The 22,630-nt window shown below is 54.9% G+C and overlaps 1 pseudogene; it reads left to right on the forward strand.

Annotated features, from left to right (window-relative positions):
• The window catches only part of LOC142908093 (WD repeat-containing protein 70-like), a 104,745-nt pseudogene that overhangs the window by 24,135 nt on the left and 57,980 nt on the right, over positions 1–22,630 (forward strand).

A 22,630-nucleotide genomic window follows, 5' to 3' on the forward strand; every position in this document is an offset into this window, starting at 1 on the left:
CCGTGTGTCTCCGTGTGTCTCTGTGTCTCTGTGTCTCCGTGCTAGGCCCCGTGTCTCCCCGTGTCTCACGAGGTGTCTCTGTGTCTCTGTGTCTCTGTGTGTCTCCCTGCTAGGCCCCGTGTCTCCCCGTGTCCCACGAGGTGTCTCTGTGTCTCTGTGTCTCTGTGTCTCCGTGCTAGGCCCCGTGTCTCACCGTGTCTCACGAGGTGTCTCTGTGTCTCTGTGTCTCTGTGTGTCTCCCTGCTAGGCCCCGTGTCTCCCCGTGTCTCACGAGGTGTCTCTGTGTCTCCGTGTGTCTCCCTGCTAGGCCCCGTGTCTCCCCGTGTCTCACGAGGTGTCTCTGTGTCTCTGTGTCTCTGTGTGTCTCTGTGTCTCTGTGTCTCTCCCTGCTAGGCCCCGTGTCTCCCCGTGTCTCACGAGGTGTCTCTGTGTCTCTGTGTCTCTGTGTGTCTCCGTGTCTCCGTGTCTCTCCCTGCTAGGCCCCGTGTCTCCCCGTGTCCCACGAGGTGTCTCTATGTCTCTGTGTGTCCCCGTGTCTCTGTGTGTCTCTGTGTGTCTCCCTGCTAGGCCCCGTGTCTCCCCGTGTCTCACGAGGTGTCTCTATGTCTCTGTGTGTCCCCGTGTCTCTGTGTGTCTCTGTGTCTCCGTGCTAGGCCCCGTGTCTCCCCGTGTCCCACGAGGTGTCTCTACGTCACAGCTGTAAGCCCGTCACAGCCCTGGCCATCGACCCATCAGGAGCACGAGTTCTGTCCCCGTGTCTCACGAGGTGTCTCTCTGTCCCCGTGTCTCTGTCTCCCTGCTAGGCCCCGTGTCTCCCCGTGTCCCACGAGGTGTCTCTACGTCACAGCTGTAAGCCCGTCACAGCCCTGGCCATCGACCCATCAGGAGCACGAGTTCTGTCCCCGTGTCCCACGAGGTGTCTCTGTGTCTCTGTGTCTCTGTGTCTCCCTGCTAGGCCCCGTGTCTCCCCGTGTCCCACGAGGTGTCTCTGTGTCTCTGTGTCTCCCCGTGCTAGGCCCCGTGTCTCCCCGTGTCCCACGAGGTGTCTCTACGTCACAGCTGTAAGCCCGTCACAGCCCTGGCCATCGACCCATCAGGAGCACGAGTTCTGTCCCCGTGTCTCACGAGGTGTCTCTGTGTCTCTGTGTCTCTGTGTCTCTCTGCTAGGCCCCGTGTCTCCCCGTGTCCCACGAGGTGTCTCTACGTCACAGCTGTAAGCCCGTCACAGCCCTGGCCATCGACCCATCAGGAGCACGAGTTCTGTCCCCGTGTCCCACGAGGTGTCTCTGTGTGTGTCTCTGTGTCTCTGTGTCTCTCTGCTAGGCCCCGTGTCTCCCCGTGTCCCACGAGGTGTCTCTGTGTCTCTGTGTCTCTGTGTGTCTCTCCCTGCTAGGCCCCGTGTCTCCCCGTGTCCCACGAGGTGTCTCTACGTCACAGCTGTAAGCCCGTCACAGCCCTGGCCATCGACCCATCAGGAGCACGAGTTCTGTCCCCGTGTCCCACGAGGTGTCTCTGTGTCTCTGTGTCTCTGTGTGTCTCTCCCTGCTAGGCCCCGTGTCTCCCCGTGTCCCACGAGGTGTCTCTGTGTCTCTGTGTCTCTCCCTGCTAGGCGCCGTGTCTCCCCGTGTCCCACGAGGTGTCTCTACGTCACAGCTGTAAGCCCGTCACAGCCCTGGCCATCGACCCATCAGGAGCACGAGTTCTGTCCCCGTGTCCCACGAGGTGTCTCTGTGTCTCTGTGTCTCTGTGTGTCTCCCCGTGCTAGGCCCCGTGTCTCACAAGGTGTCTCTGTGTCTCTGTCTCCCCGTGCTAGGCCCCGTGTCTCCCCGTGTCCCACGAGGTGTCTCTACGTCACAGCTGTAAGCCCGTCACAGCCCTGGCCATCGACCCATCAGGAGCACGAGTTCTGTCCGCCGGCAGCGACTTTCAGCTCAAGCTGTGGGACTTCGCCGGCATGGACGGGCAGCTCCACGCCTTCCGCACCATCTCGCCCTGCGAGTGGTGCGGGCACGCACCGACGGGACCCCGGGGAGGGCCGCTGAGATGGGAGGAGACAGGAGGGAGACACGGGGGGGGGGGGGAGGGGGGGAGGCGTGCACGAGACTCTGTGTCTCCAACTCTGTGTCTCCAACTCAGTGTCTCCAACTCGGTGTCTCCAACTCGGTGTCTCCTACTCAGTGTCTCCTACTCAGTGTCTCCTACTCAGTGTCTCCAACTCAGTGTCTCCTACTCAGTGTCTCCAACTCAGTGTCTCCTACTCAGTGTCTCCTACTCAGTGTCTCCTACTCAGTGTCTCCAACTCAGCGTCTCCTACTCAGTGTCTCCTACTCAGTGTCTCAACTCAGTGTCTCCTACTCAGTGTCTCCTACTCAGTGTCTCCTACTCAGTGTCTCCTACTCAGTGTCTCAACTCAGTGTCTCCTACTCAGTGTCTCCTACTCAGTGTCTCCTACTCAGTGTCTCCAACTCAGTGTCTCCTACTCAGTGTCTCCTACTCAGTGTCTCCTACTCAGTGTCTCAACTCAGTGTCTCCTACTCAGTGTCTCCTACTCAGTGTCTCCTACTCAGTGTCTCAACTCAGTGTCTCCAACTCAGTGTCTCCTACTCAGTGTCTCCAACTCAGTGTCTCCTACTCAGTGTCTCCAACTCAGTGTCTCCTACTCAGTGTCTCCTACTCAGTGTCTCAACTCAGTGTCTCCTACTCAGTGTCTCCTACTCAGTGTCTCCTACTCAGTGTCTCCAACTCAGTGTCTCCTACTCAGTGTCTCCAACTCAGTGTCTCCTACTCAGTGTCTCCTACTCAGTGTCTCCTACTCAGTGTCTCCAACTCAGCGTCTCCTACTCAGTGTCTCCTACTCAGTGTCTCAACTCAGTGTCTCCTACTCAGTGTCTCCAACTCGGTGTCTCCTACTCAATGTCTCCAACTCAGTGTCTCCAACTCAGTGTCTCCTACTCAGTGTCTCCTACTCAGTGTCTCCTACTCAGTGTCTCCTACTCAGTGTCTCCAACTCAGTGTCTCCTACTCAGTGTCTCCTACTCAGTGTCTCCAACTCAGTGTCTCCTACTCAGTGTCTCTCCCCCGTGTCTCCTACTCAGTGTCTCCAACTCAGTGTCTCCAACTCGGTGTCTCCAACTCAGTGTCTCCAACTCAGTGTCTCCAACTCAGTGTCTCCTACTCAGTGTCTCCTACTCAGTGTCTCCAACTCTGTGTCTCCAACTCAGTGTCTCCTACTCAGTGTCTCCAACTCAGTGTCTCCTACTCAGTGTCTCCAACTCAGTGTCTCCTACTCAGTGTCTCCTACTCAGTGTCTCCAACTCAGTGTCTCCAACTCAGTGTCTCCTACTCAGTGTCTCCTACTCAGTGTCTCCTACTCAGTGTCTCCTACTCAGTGTCTCCAACTCAGTGTCTCCAACTCTGTGTCTCCAACTCAGTGTCTCAACTCAGTGTCTCCAACTCAGTGTCTCCAACTCAGTGTCTCCAACTCGGTGTCTCCAACTCAGTGTCTCCAACTCAGTGTCTCCAACTCAGTGTCTCCTACTCAGTGTCTCCAACTCAGTGTCTCCAACTCAGTGTCTCCTACTCAGTGTCTCCCTCCCGTGTCTCCAACTCGGTGTCTCCTACTCAGTGTCTCCAACTCAGTGTCTCCTACTCAGTGTCTCCAACTCAGTGTCTCCAACTCAGTGTCTCCTACTCAGTGTCTCCAACTCAGTGTCTCCAATTCAGTGTCTCCAACACAGTGTCTCCAACTCAGTGTCTCCTACTCAGTGTCTCCTACTCAGTGTCTCCAACTCAGTGTCTCCAACTCAGTGTCTCCTACTCAGTGTCTCCAACTCAGTGTCTCCAACTCAGTGTCTCCAACTCAGTGTCTCCCTCCCGTGTCTCCAACTCAGTGTCTCCTACTCAGTGTCTCCTACTCAGTGTCTCCTACTCAGTGTCTCCTACTCAGTGTCTCCAACTCAGTGTCTCCAACTCTGTGTCTCCAACTCAGTGTCTCAACTCAGTGTCTCCAACTCAGTGTCTCCAACTCAGTGTCTCCAACTCGGTGTCTCCAACTCAGTGTCTCCAACTCAGTGTCTCCAACTCAGTGTCTCCTACTCAGTGTCTCCAACTCAGTGTCTCCAACTCAGTGTCTCCTACTCAGTGTCTCCTACTCAGTGTCTCCTACTCAGTGTCTCCTACTCAGTGTCTCCAACTCAGTGTCTCCAACTCAGTGTCTCCAACTCAGTGTCTCCAACTCAGTGTCTCCTACTCAGTGTCTCCAACTCAGTGTCTCCTACTCAGTGTCTCCTACTCAGTGTCTCAACTCAGTGTCTCCTACTCAGTGTCTCCAACTCAGTGTCTCCTACTCAGTGTCTCCTACTCAGTGTCTCAACTCAGTGTCTCCTACTCAGTGTCTCCTACTCAGTGTCTCCTACTCAGTGTCTCCTACTCAGTGTCTCAACTCAGTGTCTCCTACTCAGTGTCTCCTACTCAGTGTCTCCTACTCAGTGTCTCAACTCAGTGTCTCCAACTCAGTGTCTCCTACTCAGTGTCTCCAACTCAGTGTCTCCTACTCAGTGTCTCCAACTCAGTGTCTCCTACTCAGTGTCTCCTACTCAGTGTCTCAACTCAGTGTCTCCTACTCAGTGTCTCCTACTCAGTGTCTCCTACTCAGTGTCTCCAACTCAGTGTCTCCTACTCAGTGTCTCCAACTCAGTGTCTCCTACTCAGTGTCTCCTACTCAGTGTCTCCTACTCAGTGTCTCCAACTCAGCGTCTCCTACTCAGTGTCTCCTACTCAGTGTCTCAACTCAGTGTCTCCTACTCAGTGTCTCCAACTCGGTGTCTCCTACTCAATGTCTCCAACTCAGTGTCTCCAACTCAGTGTCTCCTACTCAGTGTCTCCTACTCAGTGTCTCCTACTCAGTGTCTCCTACTCAGTGTCTCCAACTCAGTGTCTCCTACTCAGTGTCTCCTACTCAGTGTCTCCAACTCAGTGTCTCCTACTCAGTGTCTCTCCCCCGTGTCTCCTACTCAGTGTCTCCAACTCAGTGTCTCCAACTCGGTGTCTCCAACTCAGTGTCTCCAACTCAGTGTCTCCAACTCAGTGTCTCCTACTCAGTGTCTCCTACTCAGTGTCTCCAACTCTGTGTCTCCAACTCAGTGTCTCCTACTCAGTGTCTCCAACTCAGTGTCTCCTACTCAGTGTCTCCAACTCAGTGTCTCCTACTCAGTGTCTCCTACTCAGTGTCTCCAACTCTGTGTCTCCTACTCAGTGTCTCCAACTCAGTGTCTCCTACTCAGTGTCTCCTACTCAGTGTCTCCTACTCAGTGTCTCCTACTCAGTGTCTCCTACTCAGTGTCTCCAACTCAGTGTCTCCAACTCTGTGTCTCCAACTCAGTGTCTCAACTCAGTGTCTCCAACTCAGTGTCTCCAACTCAGTGTCTCCAACTCGGTGTCTCCAACTCAGTGTCTCCAACTCAGTGTCTCCAACTCAGTGTCTCCTACTCAGTGTCTCCAACTCAGTGTCTCCAACTCAGTGTCTCCTACTCAGTGTCTCCTACTCAGTGTCTCCTACTCAGTGTCTCCTACTCAGTGTCTCCAACTCAGTGTCTCCAACTCTGTGTCTCCAACTCAGTGTCTCAACTCAGTGTCTCCAACTCAGTGTCTCCAACTCAGTGTCTCCAACTCGGTGTCTCCAACTCAGTGTCTCCAACTCAGTGTCTCCAACTCAGTGTCTCCAACTCAGTGTCTCCAACTCAGTGTCTCCTACTCAGTGTCTCCCTCCCGTGTCTCCAACTCGGTGTCTCCTACTCAGTGTCTCCAACTCAGTGTCTCCTACTCAGTGTCTCCAACTCAGTGTCTCCAACTCAGTGTCTCCTACTCAGTGTCTCCAACTCAGTGTCTCCAATTCAGTGTCTCCAACACAGTGTCTCCAACTCAGTGTCTCCTACTCAGTGTCTCCTACTCAGTGTCTCCAACTCAGTGTCTCCAACTCAGTGTCTCCTACTCAGTGTCTCCAACTCAGTGTCTCCAACTCAGTGTCTCCAACTCAGTGTCTCCCTCCCGTGTCTCCAACTCAGTGTCTCCTACTCAGTGTCTCCTACTCAGTGTCTCCTACTCAGTGTCTCCTACTCAGTGTCTCCAACTCAGTGTCTCCAACTCTGTGTCTCCAACTCAGTGTCTCAACTCAGTGTCTCCAACTCAGTGTCTCCAACTCAGTGTCTCCAACTCGGTGTCTCCAACTCAGTGTCTCCAACTCAGTGTCTCCAACTCAGTGTCTCCTACTCAGTGTCTCCAACTCAGTGTCTCCAACTCAGTGTCTCCTACTCAGTGTCTCCTACTCAGTGTCTCCTACTCAGTGTCTCCTACTCAGTGTCTCCAACTCAGTGTCTCCAACTCTGTGTCTCCAACTCAGTGTCTCAACTCAGTGTCTCCAACTCAGTGTCTCCAACTCAGTGTCTCCAACTCGGTGTCTCCAACTCAGTGTCTCCAACTCAGTGTCTCCAACTCAGTGTCTCCTACTCAGTGTCTCCAACTCAGTGTCTCCAACTCAGTGTCTCCTACTCAGTGTCTCCCTCCCGTGTCTCCAACTCGGTGTCTCCTACTCAGTGTCTCCAACTCAGTGTCTCCTACTCAGTGTCTCCAACTCAGTGTCTCCAACTCAGTGTCTCCTACTCAGTGTCTCCAACTCAGTGTCTCCAATTCAGTGTCTCCAACACAGTGTCTCCAACTCAGTGTCTCCTACTCAGTGTCTCCTACTCAGTGTCTCCAACTCAGTGTCTCCAACTCAGTGTCTCCTACTCAGTGTCTCCAACTCAGTGTCTCCAACTCAGTGTCTCCAACTCAGTGTCTCCCTCCCGTGTCTCCAACTCAGTGTCTCCAACTCAGTGTCTCCTACTCAGTGTCTCCTACTCAGTGTCTCCTACTCAGTGTCTCCAACTCAGTGTCTACAACTCGGTGTCTCCAACTCAGTGTCTCCTACTCAGTGTCTCCTACTCAGTATCTCCTACTCAGTGTCTCCTACTCAGTGTCTCCAACTCAGTGTCTCCTACTCAGTGTCTCCTACTCAGTGTCTCCTACTCAGTGTCTCCAACTCAGTGTCTCCAACTCAGTGTCTCCTACTCAGTGTCTCCTACTCAGTATCTCCTACTCAGTGTCTCCTACTCAGTGTCTCCTACTCAGTGTCTCCTACTCAGTGTCTCCTACTCAGTGTCTCCAACTCAGTGTCTCAACTCAGTGTCTCCTACTCAGTGTCTCCAACTCAGTGTCTCCAACTCAGTGTCTCCTACTCAGTGTCTCCAACTCAGTGTCTCCTACTCAGTGTCTCCTACTCAGTGTCTCCAACTCAGTGTCTCCTACTCAGTGTCTCCAACTCAGTGTCTCCAACTCAGTGTCTCCTACTCAGTGTCTCCAACTCAGTGTCTCCAACTCGGTGTCTCCAACTCAGTGTCTCCTACTCAGTGTCTCCTACTCAGTGTCTCCTACTCAGTGTCTCCTACTCAGTGTCTCCTACTCAGTGTCTCCAACTCAGTGTCTCCTACTCAGTGTCTCCAACTCAGTGTCTCCTACTCAGTGTCTCCTACTCAGTGTCTCCAACTCAGTGTCTCCTACTCAGTGTCTCCAACTCAGTGTCTCCTACTCAGTGTCTCCTACTCAGTGTCTCCTACTCAGTGTCTCCAACTCAGTGTCTCCAACTCAGTGTCTCCTACTCAGTGTCTCCTACTCAGTGTCTCCTACTCAGTGTCTCCAACTCAGTGTCTCCAACTCAGTGTCTCCTACTCAGTGTCTCCTACTCAGTGTCTCCAACTCAGTGTCTCCAACTCAGTGTCTCCTACTCAGTGTCTCCAACTAAGTGTCTCCTACTCAGTGTCTCCTACTCAGTGTTTCCTACTCAGTGTCTCCAACTCAGTGTCTCCTACTCAGTGTCTCCAACTCAGTGTCTCCAACTCAGTGTCTCCTACTCAGTGTCTCTAACTCAGTGTCTCCTACTCAGTGTCTCCAACTCAGTGTCTCCAACTCAGTGTCTCCAACTCAGTGTCTCCTACTCAGTGTCTCCTACTCTGTCTCCTACTCAGTGTCTCCTACTCAGTGTCTCCAACTCAGTGTCTCCTACTCAGTGTCTCCTACTCAGTGTCTCCAACTCAGTGTCTCCTACTCAGTGTCTCCAACTCAGTGTCTCCTACTCAGTGTCTCCTACTCAGTGTCTCCTACTCAGTGTCTCCAACTCAGTGTCTCCAACTCAGTGTCTCCTACTCAGTGTCTCCAACTCAGTGTCTCCAACTCAGTGTCTCCAACTCAGTGTCTCCTACTCAGTGTCTCCTACTCAGTGTCTCCAACTCAGTGTCTCCTACTCAGTGTCTCCTACTCAGTGCCTCCTACTCAGTGTCTCCAACTCAGTGTCTCCTACTCAGTGTCTCCAACTCAGTGTCTCCTACTCAGTGTCTCCAACTCAGTGTCTCCTACTCAGTGTCTCCTACTCAGTGTCTCCTACTCAGTGTCTCCAACTCAGTGTCTCCAACTCAGTGTCTCCAACTCAGTGTCTCCAACTCAGTGTCTCCAACTCAGTGTCTCCAACTAAGTGTCTCCTACTCAGTGTCTCCTACTCAGTGTCTCCAACTCAGTGTCTCCAACTCAGTGTCTTCTACTCAGTGTCTCCTACTCAGTGTCTCCTACTCAGTGTCTCCAACTCAGTGTCTCCAACTCAGTGTCTCCAACTCAGTGTCTCCAACTCAGTGTCTCCTACTCAGTGTCTCCAACTCAGTGTCTCCTACTCAGTGTCTCCTACTCAGTGTCTCCTACTCAGTGTCTCCAACTCAGTGTCTCCAACTCAGTGTCTCCTACTCAGTGTCTCCTACTCAGTGTCTCCTACTCAGTGTCTCCAACTCAGTGTCTCCAACTCAGTGTCTCCTACTCAGTGTCTCCAACTCAGTGTCTCCAACTCAGTGTCTCCTACTCAGTGTCTCCAACTCAGTGTCTCCCTCCCGTGTCTCCAACTCAGTGTCTCCTACTCAGTGTCTCCAACTCAGTGTCTCCAACTCAGTGTCTCCAACTCAGTGTCTCCTACTCAGTGTCTCCCTCCCGTGTCTCCCCCCCGTGTCTCTCCCCCGTGTCTCCCCGTGTCTCTCCCCCGTGTCTCCCTGTGTGTCTCCCCCGTGTCTCTCCCCCGTGTCTCACCCCCGTGTCTCACCCCCGTGTCTCACCCCCGTGTCTCCCCCGTGTCTCTCCCCCGTGTCTCACCCCCGTGTCTCTCCCCCGTGTCTCACCCCCGTGTCTCTCCCCCGTGTCTCCCCGTGTCTCCCCGTGTGTCTCCCCCGTGTCCCTCCCTCCGTGTCTCTCCCCCCGTGTCTCACCCCCGTGTCTCCCCGTGTCTCACCCCCGTGTCTCCCCCCCGTGTCTCCCCCCCGTGTCTCCCCCCCGTGTCTCCCCCCCGTGTCTCTCCCCCGTGTCTCCCGTAGCCACCAGCTCAAGTCCGTCTCCTTCAATTTGTCCGGAGACAAAATCCTCGTGGTGTCCGGGAGTGCTCAGGCCAAGGTGCTGGACCGGGACGGCTTCCCTGTGGCGGAGACGGTGAAGGGAGACCAGTACATCACGGACACGGCACACACCAAGGTGAGACACAGAGACACAGAGACACACACACAGAGACACACACACAGAGACAGAGACACACAGAGACACACACACAGAGACGGTGAAGGGAGACCAGTACATCACGGACACGGCACACACCAAGGTGAGACACAGAGACACACACACAGAGACACACACACAGAGACACAGAGACAGTGAAGGGAGACCAGTACATCACGGACACGGCACACACCAAGGTGAGACAGAGACACAGAGACACACACACAGAGACAGTGAAGGGAGACCAGTACATCACGGACACGGCACACACCAAGGTGAGACACAGAGACACACAGAGACACAGACACAGAGACACACACACAGACACACAGAGACACAGAGACACACACAGAGACACAGAGACACACACACAGAGACACACACACAGAGACACAGAGACAGTGAAGGGAGACCAGTACATCACGGACACGGCACACACCAAGGTGAGACAGAGACACAGAGACACACACACAGAGACAGTGAAGGGAGACCAGTACATCACGGACACGGCACACACCAAGGTGAGACACAGAGACACACAGAGACACAGACACAGAGACACACACACAGACACACAGAGACACAGAGACACACACAGAGACACAGAGACACACACACAGAGACACACACACAGAGACACAGAGACAGTGAAGGGAGACCAGTACATCACGGACACGGCACACACCAAGGTGAGACACAGAGACACACAGACACACAGACACAGAGACACACACACACAGACACAGAGACACACACACAGAAACACACACACAGAGACACAGAGACAGTGAAGGGAGACCAGTACATCACGGACACGGCACACACCAAGGTGAGACACAGAGACACACACACAGAGACACAGAGACACACACAGACACAGAGACAGTGAAGGGAGACCAGTACATCACGGACACGGCACACACCAAGGTGAGACAGAGACACAGAGACACACACACAGAGACAGTGAAGGGAGACCAGTACATCACGGACACGGCACACACCAAGGTGAGACACAGAGACACACACACACAGAGACACAGAGACACACACACAGAGACACAGAGACACACACACAGAGACACAGAGACAGTGAAGGGAGACCAGTACATCACGGACACGGCACACACCAAGGTGAGACACAGAGACACACACACAGAGACACACACAGAGACACAGAGACAGTGAAGGGAGACCAGTACATCACGGACACGGCACACACCAAGGTGAGACAGAGACACAGAGACACACACAGAGACACAGAGACACACACAGACACACACAGAGACACAGAGACACACACAGAGAAACAGACACACACAGAGACACAGAGACAGTGAAGGGAGACAGTACATCACGGACACGGCACACACCAAGGTGAGACAGAGACACAGAGACACAGAGACACAGAGACACACACACAGAGACAGTGAAGGGAGACCAGTACATCACGGACACGGCACACACCAAGGTGAGACACAGAGACACACACACAGAGACACAGAGACACACACAGAGACACAGAGACACAGAGACACACACACAGAGACACACAGAGACACAGAGACGGTGAAGGGAGACCAGTACATCACGGACACGGCACACACCAAGGTGAGACACAGAGACACACACACAGAGACACAGAGACACACACACAGAGACACAGAGACACACACACAGAGACACACACACAGAGACAGTGAAGGGAGACCAGTACATCACGGACACGGCACACACCAAGGTGAGACACAGAGACACAGAGACACACACACAGAGACACACACACAGAGACACAGAGACACACACACACAGAGACACAGAGACAGTGAAGGGAGACCAGTACATCACGGACACGGCACACACCAAGGTGAGACACAGAGACACAGAGACACACACACAGAGACACACACACACAGACACAGAGACAGTGAAGGGAGACCAGTACATCACGGACACGGCACACACCAAGGTGAGACACAGAGACACACACACACAGAGACACAGAGACACACACACAGAGACACACACACAGAGACACACACAGAGACACAGAGACACACACAGAGACACAGAGACACACACACAGACACAGAGACAGTGAAGGGAGACCAGTACATCACGGACACGGCACACACCAAGGTGAGACAGAGACACACACAGAGACACACACACAGAGACACACACAGAGACACAGAGACACACACAGAGACACAGAGACACAGATACAGTGAAGGGAGACCAGTACATCACGGACACGGCACACACCAAGGTGAGACACAGAGACACACACACAGAGACACACACACAGACACAGAGACAGTGAAGGGAGACCAGTACATCACGGACACGGCACACACCAAGGTGAGACACAGAGACACACACACAGAGACACAGAGACACACACAGAGACAGTGAAGGGAGACCAGTACATCACGGACACGGCACACACCAAGGTGAGACAGAGACACAGAGACACAGAGACACAGAGACACACACACAGAGACAGTGAAGGGAGACCAGTACATCACGGACACGGCACACACCAAGGTGAGACACACACACACAGAGACACAGAGACACACACAGAGACACAGAGACACACACACAGAGACACACAGAGACACAGAGACGGTGAAGGGAGACCAGTACATCACGGACACGGCACACACCAAGGTGAGACACAGAGACACACACACAGAGACACACACAGAGACACAGAGACAGTGAAGGGAGACCAGTACATCACGGACACGGCACACACCAAGGTGAGACACAGAGACACACACACACAGAGACACAGAGACACACACACACAGAGACACAGAGACAGTGAAGGGAGACCAGTACATCACGGACACGGCACACACCAAGGTGAGACAGAGACACAGAGACACACACACAGAGACACACACACAGAGACAGTGAAGGGAGACAGTACATCACGGACACGGCACACACCAAGGTGGGACACAGAGACACACACACAGAGACACAGAGACACAGAGACAGTGAAGGGAGACCAGTACATCACGGACACGGCACACACCAAGGTGAGACACAGAGACACACACACAGAGACACAGAGACACACACAGAGACACAGAGACAGTGAAGGGAGACCAGTACATCACGGACACGGCACACACCAAGGTGAGACAGAGACACAGAGACACACACACAGAGACACACACACAGAGACAGTGAAGGGAGACAGTACATCACGGACACGGCACACACCAAGGTGGGACACAGAGACACACACACAGAGACACAGAGACACAGAGACAGTGAAGGGAGACCAGTACATCACGGACACGGCACACACCAAGGTGAGACACAGAGACACACACACAGAGACACAGAGACAGTGAAGGGAGACCAGTACATCACGGACACGGCACACACCAAGGTGAGACACAGAGACACAGAGACACAGAGATACACACAGACACAGAGACACACACACACAGACACAGAGACAGTGAAGGGAGACCAGTACATCACGGACACGGCACACACCAAGGTGAGACACAGAGACACAGAGACACACACACAGAGAGACACAGAGACAGTGAAGGGAGACCAGTACATCACGGACACGGCACACACCAAGGTGAGACACACACACACAGAGACACAGACAGAGACACAGAGACACACACACACAGAGACACAGAGACAGTGAAGGGAGACCAGTACATCACGGACACGGCACACACCAAGGTGGGACACAGAGACACACACACAGAGACACACACACAGAGACACACACACACAGACACAGAGACAGTGAAGGGAGACCAGTACATCACGGACACGGCACACACCAAGGTGAGACACAGAGACACAGAGACACACACACAGAGACATACAGACAGAGACACAGAGACACACACAGAGACACAGAGACACAGAGACACACACACAGAGAGACACAGAGACAGTGAAGGGAGACCAGTACATCACGGACACGGCACACACCAAGGTGAGACACAGATACACACACACAGAGACACAGAGACAGACACAGAGACACAGATACAGTGAAGGGAGACCAGTACATCACGGACACGGCACACACCAAGGTGAGACACAGAGACACACACACAGAGACACACAGAGACAGTGAAGGGAGACCAGTACATCACGGACACGGCACACACCAAGGTGAGACACAGAGACACACACACAGAGACACACACACAGAGACACAGAGACAGTGAAGGGAGACCAGTACATCACGGACACGGCACACACCAAGGTGAGACACAGAGACACACACACAGAGACACAGAGACACACACAGACACACAGAGACACAGAGACACACACACAGAGACACAGAGACACACACACAGACATGGAGACACAGACACACACACAGAGACACACACACAGAGACACACACACAGAGACACAGAGAAACACACACAGAGACACAGAGACACACACACAGAGACACAGAGACACACACACACAGAGACACACAGAGACACAGAGACACACACACAGAGACACACAGAGACACAGAGACAGAGACACACAGAGACACACACACAGAGACAGTGAAGGGAGACCAGTACATCACGGACACGGCACACACCAAGGTGAGACACAGAGACACAGAGACACACACACAGAGACACACACACAGAGACACAGAGACAGTGAAGGGAGACCATTACATCACGGACACGGCACACACCAAGGTGGGACACAGAGACACACACACAGAGACACACAGACACACAGACACAGAGATACACACAGACACAGAGACACACACACAGAGACACACACACAGAGACACAGAGACAGTGAAGGGAGACCAGTACATCACGGACACGGCACTAACCAAGGTGAGACACGGAGACACAGAGACACACACACAGAGACACACACACAGAGACACACACAGAGACACAGAGACACACACACAGAGACACAGAGACACGCACACAGAGACACAGAGACACACACACAGAGACACACACACAGAGACACACAGAGACACACAGAGACACACTGAGACACACAGAGACACTGAGACACAGTGACACACACACAGAGACACAGAGACACACACACAGAGACACAGAAACACACACACAGAGACACAGAGACATACACACTCAGACACAGAGACAGTGAAGGGAGACAGTACATCACGGACACGGCACACACCAAGGTGAGACAGAGACACAGAGACACACACACAGAGACACAGAGACACACACACAGAGACACAGAGACACACACAGAGACACAGAGACACAGAGACAGTGAAGGGAGACCAATACATCACGGACACGGCACACACCAAGGTGAGACACAGAGACACACACACAGAGACACAGAGACACAGAGACACACACACAGAGACACAGAGACACAGAAACACACACACAGAGACACAGAGACACACACACAGAGACACAGAGACACAGAGACACACACACAGAGACACAGAGACACAGAAACACACACACAGAGACACAGAGACACACACACAGAGACACAGAGACACAGAGACAGTGAAGGGAGACACAGAGACACAGAGACACAGAGACAGTGAAGGGAGACACAGAGACACAGAGACAGTGAAGGGAGACACAGAGACACAGAGACAGTGAAGGGAGACTAGTACATCACGGACACGGCACACGCCAAGGTGAGACACAGAGACAGAGACACACAGACACAGAGACACAGGGGAGACACAGAGACACAGGGGAGACACAGAGACACAGGGGAGACACAGACACAAAGGAGACACAAGGGAGACAAAGGGAGACACAGACACAAAGGAGACACAGGGAGACACAAGGGAGACAAAGGGAGACACAGGGAGACACAAGGGAGACACAGGGGAGACACAGACACAAAGGAGACACAGGGAGACACAAGGGAGACAAAGGGAGACACAATGAGACACAAGGGAGACACAGGGAGACACAAGGGAGACACAAGGTAGACACAAGGGAGACACAGGGGAGACACAGGGAGACAGAGAGACACAGGGAGACACAAGGGAGACAGTGAATCGAGACACAGGGGAGACACTGGGAGACACAGAGACACAGAGGAGACACAGACACAGAGACACAGGGAGACACAGGGGAGACACAGAGACACAGACACAGAGACACAGGGAGACACAGGGGAGACACAGAGACACAGGGGAGACAAAGGGGAGACACGGGAGACAGTGAAGGGAGACAGTGAAGGGAGACACAGAGACACAGGGAGACACAGGGAGACACAGGGAGACACAAGGGAGACAGTAAAGAGAGACACAGGGGAGACACAGGGGAGACACAGAGACACAAGGGAGACACAGGGAGAAAGTGAAGGGAGACACAGAGACACGGGTTGACACAGAGACACAGAGGAGACACAGAGACACAGGGAGACACAAGGGAGACAGTGAAGGGAGACACAGGGGAGACACAGAGACACAGGGGAGACACAAGGGAGACAGTGAAGGGAGACACAGGGAGACACAGAGACACAGAGGAGACACAGAGACACAGGGGAGACACAGGGAGACACAAGGGAGACAGTGAAGGGAGACACAGGGGAGACACAGAGACACAGGGGAGACACAGAGACACAAGGGAGACACAGGGAGACAGTGAAGGGAGACACAGAGACACAAGGGAGACACAGAGACACAGAGACACAAAGGAGACACAGGGAGACAGTGAAGGGAGACACAGAGACACAAGGGAGACACAGAGACACAGAGACACAGGGGAGACACAGGGAGACAGTGAAGGGAGACACAGGGAGACACGGTACATCACACACCAAGGTCGCCAGGTGTCGCAATCTCTGCGGTTGCCGGGGCGACGCGGCGTGCGTGGTTGCCGTGGTGACGCGGCGTGCGTGGTTGCCGTGACGACGTGATGTGCGTGGTTGCCGTGGTTACAGGGTCACGTGGCGATGCTGAGCGCCGGCTGCTGGAATCCAAAACTCAGGGAGGAGTTCATGACGAGTTCACTAGACGGGTACCACTCACCACTCACTCACCACTCACTCACCACTCACCACTCACTCACCACTCACTCACCACTCACTCACCACTCACACTCACCACTCACTCACTCACTCACCACTCACTCACCACTCACTCACCACTCACCACTCACTCACACTCACCACTCACCACTCACTCACCACTCACCACTCACTCACCACTCACCACTCACTCACCACTCACTCACCACTCACACTCACCACTCACTCACCACTCACCACTCACTCACCACTCACTCACCACTCACCACTCACTCACACTCACCACTCACCACTCACTCACCACTCACCACTCACTCACCACTCACCACTCACTCACCACTCACTCACCACTCACACTCACCACTCACTCACCACTCACTCACCACTCACTCACCACTCACCACTCACTCACCACTCACTCACCACTCACCACTCACTCACTCACCACTCACTCACCACTCACCACTCACTCACCTCACACTCACCACTCACTCACCACTCACTCACCACTCACCACTCACTCACCACTCACTCACTCACTCACCACTCACTCACCACTCACTCACCACTCACCACTCACTACACACTCACCACTCACTCACCACTCACCACTCACTCACACTCACCACTCACCACTCACTCACCACTCACCACTCACTCACCACTCACTCACCACTCACTCACCACTCACCACTCACTACACACTCACCACTCACTCACCACTCACTCACCACTCACTCACCACTCACCACTCACTACACACTCACCACTCACTCACCACTCACCACTCACTCACCACTCACTCACCACTCACACTCACCACTCACACTCACCACTCACCACTCACTCACCACTCACCACTCACTCACCACTCACTCACCACTCACCACTCACTCACCACTCACTCACCACTCACTCACCACTCACACTCACCACTCACACTCACCACTCACTCACCACTCACTCACCACTCACCACTCACTACACACTCACCAATCACTCACCACTCACTCACCACTCACTCACCACTCACCACTCACTCACCACTCACCACTCACTCACCACTCACACTCACTCACCACTCACCACTCACTCACCACTCACCACTCACTCACCACTCACCACTCACTCACCACTCACTCACCACTCACTCACCACTCACACTCACTCACCACTCACTCACTCACCACTCACACTCACCACTCACCACTCACTCACTCACCACTCACTCACCACTCACTCACCACTCACCACTCACTCACCACTCACTCACCACTCACTCACCACTCACCACTCACTCACTCACCACTCACACTCACTCACCACTCACTCACCACTCACTCACCACTCACCACTCACTCACCACTCACTCACCACTCACACTCACTCACCACTCACTCACTCACCACTCACTCACCACTCACTCACTCACCACTCACACTCACCACTCACTCACCACTCACTCACCACTCACTCACCACTCACTCACCACTCACACTCACTCACCACTCACTCACTCACCACTCACTCACCACTCACTCACTCACCACTCACCACTCACACTCACCACTCACTCACCACTCACTCACCACTCACTCACCACTCACCACTCACTCACCACTCACTCACCACTCACCACTCACTCACCACTCACCACTCACTCACCACTCACTCACCACTCACTCACTCACTCACCACTCACTCACCACTCACACTCACCACTCACTCACCACTCACTCACTCACCACTCACTCACCACTCACACTCACCACTCACTCACCACTCACTCACCACTCACACTCACCACTCACTCACCACTCACTCACCACTCACCACTCACTCACCACTCACCACTCACTCACCACTCACTCACCACTCACCACTCACTCACCACTCACCACTCACTCACCACTCACTCACCACTCACTCACTCACTCACCCTCACTCACCACTCACTCACTCACCACTCACCACTCACCCTCACTCACACTCACCACTCACTCACCACTCACGACTCACTCACTCACCACTCACTCACCACTCACTCACTCACCACTCACTCACTCACCACTCACTCACCACTCACTCACCACTCACTCACTCGCCACTCACTCACCACTCACTCACCACTCACTCACCACTCACTCACTCACCACTCACTCAGCACTCACTCACTACTCACCACTCACTCACTCACCACTCACTCACCACTCACCACTCACTCACCACTCACCACTCACTCACTCACCACTCACTCAGCACTCACTCACTCACCACTCACTCACCACTCACCCTCACTCACCACTCACCCTCACTCACCACTCACTCACCACTCACACACCACTCACTCACCACTCACCACTCACTCACCACTCACTCACCACTCACTCACCACTCACCCTCACTCACCACTCACTCACCACTCACTCACTCACCACTCACTCACCACTCACCACTCACTCACCACTCACTCACCACTCACCCTCACTCACCACTCACTCACCACTCACCACTCACTCACCACTCACTCACCACTCACCACTCACACTCACTCACTCACCACTCACCACTCACTCACCACTCACTCACCCTCACTCACCACTCACTCACCACTCACCCTCACTCCACCCTCCACCACCACACACCACCATCACACTCACACCCACTCACCACCACCACACCTACACTCACACTCACTCACCACTCACTCACCACTCACCAACACTCACCCTACTCACCACTCACTCACTCACTCACCCCACACTCACTCACCACTCACTCACCACTCTCACCACTCACTCACCACTCACTCACCACTCACCACTCAACCACTCACACTCACTCACTCACTCACCACTCACACATCACTCACCACCTCACTCACCACCACCACACTCACCACTCACCACCACACACTCACCACTCACTCACCACCTCACCACTCACCCCCACCACTCACTCACACACTCACTCACCACCTCCACACTCACCACTCACTCACCACTCACTCACCATCACTCACTCACCAGTCACTCACCACTCACTCACCACTCACTCACCACTCACCACTCACTCACACTCACTCACCACTCACTCACCACTCACACTCACCACTCACTCACCACTCACTCACCACTCACCACTCACTCACCACTCACACTCACACTCACCACTCACCCCACTCACTCACCACTCACCACTCACTCATCACTCACCATCACTCACCACTCACTCACCACTCACCCTCACCACTCACCACTCACTCACCACTCACCCTCACCACTCACTCACTCACCACTCACTCACCACTCACTCACTCACCACTCACTTACCACTCACTCACCACTCACTCACCACTCACTCACTCACCACTTACCACTCACTCACCACTCACTCACCACTCACTCACTCACCACTCACACTCACCATGTCTCCCCGTGTCTCCCCGTGTCTCCCCCCGTGTCTCCCCCCCCGTGTCTCCCCCCCGTGTCTCCCCCGTGTCTCCCCCCCGTGTCTCCCCCCGTGTCTCCCACCCCGTGTCTCTCCTCCGTGTCCCCCCCCGTGTCTCCCCCCCCGTGTCTCCCCCCCGTGTCTCCCCCGTGTCTCCCCCCCCGTGTCTCCCCCCGTGTCTCCCACCCCGTGTCTCTCCTCCGTGTCCCCCCCCGTGTCTCCCCCCCGTGTCTCCCCCCCCGTGTCTCCCCCCCCGTGTCTCCCCCCCCGTGTCTCTCCCCCCGTGTCTCACCCGTGTCTCCCCCCCCGTGTCTCCCCCCCCCGTGTCTCCCCGTGTCTCTCCCCCCGTGTCTCCCCGTGTCTCTCCTCCGTGTCTCCCCCGTGTCTCCCCCCCGTGTCTCCCCGTGTCTCTCCCCCCGTGTCTCCCCCCCCCGTGTCTCTGTGTGAGCAGCACTGTGAGGCTGTGGGACGTGGAGAGTCTGCGGTGTCACCGTGCTCACTTCCGTTGCCGCAGTGGACGAGGAGTCCGCACAGTCCCCACGGCCAGCTGCTACAGCCGGGACGGCTGTCTCGTCTGTGCTGGCTGCGCTGATGGGTCCCTGCAGATCTGGGACAAGAGGCTCAGCGTGAGACACCGACCCTGTCTCTCTCTCTCTCCGTGTGTCTCTCTCCGTGTGTCTCTCTCTCTACTCTCCCCGTGTCTCTCTACTCTCCCCGTGACTCTCCCCACGGCCAGCGGCTACAGCCGGGACGGCTGTCTCGTCTGTGCCGGCTGTGCTGATGGGTCCCTGCAGATCTGGGACAAGAGGCTCAGCGTGAGACACCGACCCTGTCTCTCTCTCTCTCCGTGTGTCTCTCTCTCTACTCTCCCCGTGTCTCTCTACTCTCCCCGTGTCTCTCCCCACGGCCAGCGGCTACAGCCGGGACGGCTGTCTCGTCTGTGCCGGCTGCACTGATGGGTCCCTGCAGATCTGGGACAAGAGGCTCAGCGTGAGACACCGACCCTGTCTCTCTCTCTCTCCATGTGTCTCTCTCTCTACTCCCCCCGTGTCTCTCTCTACTCCCCCCGTGTCTCTCCCCACTGCCAGCTGCTACAGCCGGGACGGCTGTCTCGTCTGTGCCGGCTGTGCTGATGGGTCCCTGCAGATCTGGGACAAGAGACTCAGCGTGAGACACCGGCCCTGTCTCTCTCTCTCTCTCTCTCCCCGTGTCTCTCTCTCTGTGTCTCTCTCTACTCCCTCCGTGTCTCTCCCCACGGCCAGCTGCTACAGCCGGGACGGCTGTCTCGTCTGTGCTGGCTGCGCTGATGGGTCCCTGCAGATCTGGGACAAGAGGCTCAGAGTGAGACACCGGCCCTGTCTCTCTCTCTACCCCCGTGTGTCTCTCTACTCCCCCCGTGTCTCTTTCTCCCCGTGTCTCTCTCTACTCCCCCCGTGTCTCTCTACTCCCCCCGTGTCTCTTCCCACGGCCAGCTGCTACAGCCGGGACGGCTGTCTCGTCTGTGCCGGCTGCACTGATGGGTCCCTGCAGATCTGGGACAAGAGGCTCAGCGTGAGACACCGACCCTGTCTCTCTCTCTCTCTCCGTGTGTCTCTCTCTGTGTGTCTCTCTCTACTCCCCCCGTGTCTCTCCCCACGGCCAGCTGCTACAGCCGGGACGGCTGTCTCGTCTGTGCCGGCTGTGCTGATGGGTCCCTGCAGATCTGGGACAAGAGACTCAGCGTGAGACACCGGCCCGTGTCTCTCTCTCTACCCCCGTATGTCTCTCTCTACCCCGTGTCTCTCTCCCCGTGTGTCTCTCTCTACCCCGTGTCTATCTCTCTCTCTCCCCGTGTCTCTCTACCCCCCCGTGTCTCTACTCTCCCCGTGTCTCTCTACCCCCCACCCCCGTGTCTCTCTCTACCCCCTCCGTCTCTCTCTACTCCCCCCGTGTCTCTCTCTCCTCGTGTCTCTCTCTACTACCCCCGTGTCTCTCTACTACCCCCGTGTCTCTCTACCCCCCCCCGTGTCTCTCTACCCCCCCCGTGTCTCTACTCCCGTGTCTCTCTCCCCGTGTCTCTCTCCCCGTGTCTTTCTCTACTACCCCGTGTCTCTCTACTCCCCCCGTGTCTCTCTCTACCCCCGTGTCTCTCTCTACTCCCCCCGTGTCTCTCTCTACCCCTCCGTGTCTATCTCTACTCCCGTGTCTCTCTCCCCATGTCTCTCTCCCCGTGTCTCTCTCTACTCCCCCCGTGTCTCTCTCCCCGTGTCTCTCTCTACTACCCCCGTGTCTCTCTACTCCCCCCGTGTCTCTCTCTACCCCTGTGTCTATCTCTACTCCCCCCCCCCCCCCCCCCCCCCCCCCGTGTCTCTCTCTACTCCCCCCGTGTCTCTTTCTACTCCCCCCCGTGTCTCTCTCTACTATCCCCGTGTCTCTCTACTCCCCCCGTGTCTCTCTACCCCCGTGTCTCTCTACCCCCGTGTCTCTCTCCCCGTGTCTCTCTCTACTCCCGTGTCTCTCTCTACTCTCCCCGTGTCTCTCTCTACTCTCCCCGTGTCTCTCTCTACCCCGT

This window comes from Petromyzon marinus (genome assembly GCF_048934315.1).
Source record: "Petromyzon marinus isolate PM22_M1 ecotype Great Lakes invasive population chromosome 70 unlocalized genomic scaffold, UKy_Petmar_22M1.pri1.0 chr70_unloc.1, whole genome shotgun sequence".
In the NCBI taxonomy this organism is placed as follows: domain Eukaryota; kingdom Metazoa; phylum Chordata; class Hyperoartia; order Petromyzontiformes; family Petromyzontidae; genus Petromyzon; species Petromyzon marinus.